Source organism: Suncus etruscus, chromosome 10 (genome assembly GCF_024139225.1).
Source record: "Suncus etruscus isolate mSunEtr1 chromosome 10, mSunEtr1.pri.cur, whole genome shotgun sequence".
In the NCBI taxonomy this organism is placed as follows: Eukaryota; Metazoa; Chordata; class Mammalia; order Eulipotyphla; family Soricidae; genus Suncus; species Suncus etruscus.
The window spans coordinates 31103705-31108070 of record NC_064857.1 but is presented as its reverse complement, the minus strand read 5'-3'; the positions used below and the strand labels follow the sequence as shown (position 1 = coordinate 31108070).

Genomic DNA, 4366 nt, shown 5'->3' with positions numbered 1-4366 from the left:
TCTCAGGAATTACTCTTGGCTATGTGCTCAGAAATCGCTCCTGGCTTGGGGGCCCATATAGACCATATGGGACGCTGCAGGATCGAACAATGGTTTATCACCTAGGTCAGATGTGTGCAAGGCAAACACCCTACTGCTGCTCCACCACTTCAGCCCCGACTATGTCTTTTTCTATCTTAATTCCATTAGACACCTTTTTCTTGCCTAATTTCTGTGAATAAAAACTTCCAATATATTGCATAATAGTAGTGCAAGTGAGAACTCTTCTGCTTAAAGAGAAGGCTTTTAGTTTGTCACCATTGAATATGCTAGCTGTGGGTTAGTAATAAATGGCTTTAAATAGATTGAGTAAAGAAATAGAGGAAAATTCCTTCTATTCCCATTTAATTCTAGGGGTTTTTTTTCTTTAATTATGTATGGGCAATTGATCTTATCCGATTATTTTATTGTATTTATTTACATAGTCATATGTTTTTTTGTATAGATATGCTATCATACATTGATTGGCATTCATTTAACAATCCTAGTACCCTGGGATAAATTCTAATTGGTGATGTTTTATGATCTTTTTGATGTGTTGTTGGATTTTTGCTCATTATTTATTCTATTTTTTTACTGCTATCTTTATTTTTGTTTCCAAATATTTGTCTAGTAAAATCTACTTGAGAGATTTCCAATTTCTTTGAATTTCTGGAAGATCCTGATGATGATTGATTTCAATTATCCTCACTGATAAACCCATTTGAAACAGGCTTTTGTTTTTGGAAAGATTTAATTTCCATGACAGCAATTGGCTGGTTCAGTTCTTATCTTCATTTCTCTAATTCTTCTAATTTCTGGCATCAAGATTTTAGTAGTATTTTCTAAAAATCCTTTGAATTTCTGTAATATATGTTTTGTTCTCTTCAATTTCATTTTATTTTCCTTTCATTTCTAATTCTATTCACTTTCTCTTTATTTATTAGTGGACTTAGATAATTTTTCAATCTTACTTGTACCAAACAGAATAGATACCCAACCTCTAACAAGCTGTAAGGTGGAGACCATTTGCAGTAGGATTCTGGGGGGTAAAGGAGGGAGATGTGGGAGACATGCTGGGAACAAGAGTGGAGGGAGGATAACATTGGTGGTGGGAATGCCCTTCATTCATTGTCACTATGTATCGTAAATAATCCTGTGTAAATAAACTTCAGTCACAATAAAAAAAAAAGAAAAAGAAAAAAATCAACTCTTTGATTTGATTGATCTTCTGAATCTTTTGTTTCATCTCATTGATTTTATCTAAATTTTTCTTCTGCTTTGGTTTTCCTTTGTTGATAGTTTCTCCAGTCCCTAAACTTAACTGTATATGATTTATTTGTGCCCTTTCTTGATTTCTAATGAAGCTTTATAATGCTATTAATTTCTTTAACATTGATTATACTATGCCCTACATATCTGGCAACTTATGCCTTTATTCTTGTTTATTTCTAGGAGTCTTTGGATCTCTTTTATGATTTCCTCTTTGGCCCATTGACTTTTCAGTAATAAAGGTTTAATTTCTAAATGTCTTGAGTTTTTCACTGTAGCTTTGATTAACTTTCACTTTTTTTTGCATTTTGTTCTCTCTTTATTTATTTTTTATCAATAAAACATTATTTATACAAGTACAACAATTTTAACCAAAGGGAGCATAAACACATTTTGAAGGCGGGAAGGATAAAGAGGAACCTGGCAAAATTATTGTAAATTAACTTTCACTTTTTAAACCATCATGGTCTGAGAGGACAGTTGAAATAATTTCTATCTTCTTGATATTATGAAATGTATTTTTGACCTAGCATGTGTTCCATGTTGAAAATGTTTTATGTATACTGGAAAATAATGTGTACTTGACTTTTGAGGATGACAAGTCCTATTTATGTCTGTTATGTTCATCTCTTCCATATTTTTCTTCAAGGTCATTATTTGTTGAAATTTTTGTCTAGTGGTGATAAAGGAGTGCCAAAGTGTCTAAATAATATTGTGCCGAAGACAAAAAAACTCCCTTAGGTATACTGTAAATTGTTTAAAATAATTTTATGGTCAATTTTAATGCCATATCAATTGCAGAAAGCATGATGGTTTTTACTGACAAAATTATTGTAAATTAATTCAAAGTTTTCCATATTCTCATTATTATTTTGCATTATTGTTTTTCTGTCTTTTTTATATCCAAAAGGGAAAGTCAAAATACCTCATTGTTTTTGTTAGGTATATATTTGAGTAATAACCAAGTTGAAAGTATTTATATATGCTATGTATTTGATCTTCAGCTTTGAATTAACTTGTTTTGATACTTGATTACATTTTTGAGTAAAGAATGATTTACTTTTAAAGTATGCGATTAGATTTTGTAAGATTTCATAGAGAATTAATGGTTATCCAAACCATCTGTGTGTGCTCATCCATTTGTCGATTTTATTACCTACAAAATTCTGAAAGTTTTAAAAAATATTTTCTATCATTGTGACTATAACTTTGTTTAATTATCTTTATATTTTTAACAACTTTTGTTTTGTGTATTAGATTGTAATTCTTTTGGACATACAAATGCTAATGGATTTTAATTTCTTGGTTGAGTAGTTTCTCTACTTAATTGTTGAACATTTTTGTTTCATAATGTGATGTATTTTGCAATCTGTGTTTAGAATTTAGGGTTATGCTAAAGTTTTGGCTTAAATTCGTTTTCTTTATTTTTTCTGTAATTTCTTTTTTATGGAAGAAATTATTTTATAGATCGTGGATTTGTAAATTTTTATTATTTTAAGACTTTTGTCTTCCATTCAAAGTATCTTTATTTTACTAGATCGGAAACAAATACAAATAACCTCTGGCCTATAATTTCTTAAAACCCAACTCCTTTTAGTTCACACATTATTTATTTTTCATAGTTAACTTTCACAAAAATTTTTATCTGAAATACACTGGTTCCTCAAACTCATCACTTTCTATTTCTAAAATCTGAAATTTCTCTCACATTGCTATTATATCTGCTCAGTATAAAATATTATAATGTTATCTAGATTGCTGTACCCAATAAATTTTTCTCAGTATTGATATCTTTTATATTTTTGCTTGTTTGTTTGGGGCCACATTCATTGACATTCAGGGTTTAGTCCAAGATCTATGCTCATAGATCACAGCTGACAGTACTCCAGGGACCATGTGTAGTGTCAGGAAACAAACTTGGGTTATTTGAATTCAAGGCAAGAACTTTACCCACTGTACCATCTCTCTGGTCCATTTTGGCCTGTATTTAAAAAACTACAGCAGTTCTATCTTTTTGGAGGACAGATGTCCACGTATTGTTTTCTATAGTAGCTACACCACTTTGTATATCTGCATCAACAAAACTTACCTGACAGGGGAGATACCATAATCACGAAGGTGTTTTTTCCAGGGTGAGGCTTATCCCTCGCACTCTGGATATTCTGACCCCTGAGATTTCCCCAAATGTGGGAAACTCGACTGCATAATTTGTGGTAGTGGGGGACTAAAAAAAAAAAGAAAAAGAAAAAGAAAACAATATATTTTTTCTTTTTTTCACAGTCTTGCCATCCCTTGTAATTTCTTGTGTTTATTTTTTCTAGTAATAGCCATTCTCACAGAGTGATAAAATATCTGTGGATTTAGTGAATATTTTAATCTGATGATCAGTAATGCTGTGCTTTATTCTTAGTACCTCTTAGGTAGCTATATGTCTTCTTTGAAAATTTATCTTCTTTAACAACTTTAACCTTTTTTCATTTTTTATTAAGTCAATTTATTTTTAATTTTTATTTTGACCAAAATGAGTGACATGTCTTTCACAGTTATATTTAAGGTACATAGTGAAAGTGAATTAGGGCATTCCCACCACCAATGTTGTCTTCCCTCTGCCCCTGTTCTCAGCATGCATCCCATACCTCTTTCGCTTTGCCCCCTGGACAGCTAGTGTAAACAGCTAGTTATATACCTTTGTATATAATTTGTTGTAGACTGGGTATCTTGATTCTGTTGTCGTTGACTTTGGGTTTGGCATTTAGGTCTGATCACTTATTATTACCACCCAATTTTCATGCATCTGTTTGCTCCTGGTAGCATCCACTTCCCCCACTCAATTTATGAGGTAGAACAAGATGATTCAATTTCTGTAATTCTGTTGGGATAGGAAAGAGAAAGAAAGAAAGAAAAAGAAAGAAAGAAAGAAAGAAAGAAAGAAAGAAAGAAAGAAAGAAAGAAAGAAAGAAAGAAAGAAAGAAAGAAAGAAAGAAAGGAAGGAAGGAAGGAAGGAAGGAAGGAAGGAAGGAAGGAAGGAAGGAAGGAAGGGAAGGAAGGAAGGAAGGAAGGAAGGAAGGAAGAAAGA

At 31.7% G+C, this 4366-nt stretch overlaps 1 pseudogene; it reads left to right on the top strand.

Moving 5' to 3' along the window:
* The first annotated feature begins 3371 nt into the window (after positions 1-3371).
* LOC126021268 (uncharacterized) lies at positions 3372-3563 on the top strand (annotated as a pseudogene).
* The last annotated feature ends 803 nt before the right edge of the window (positions 3564-4366 follow it).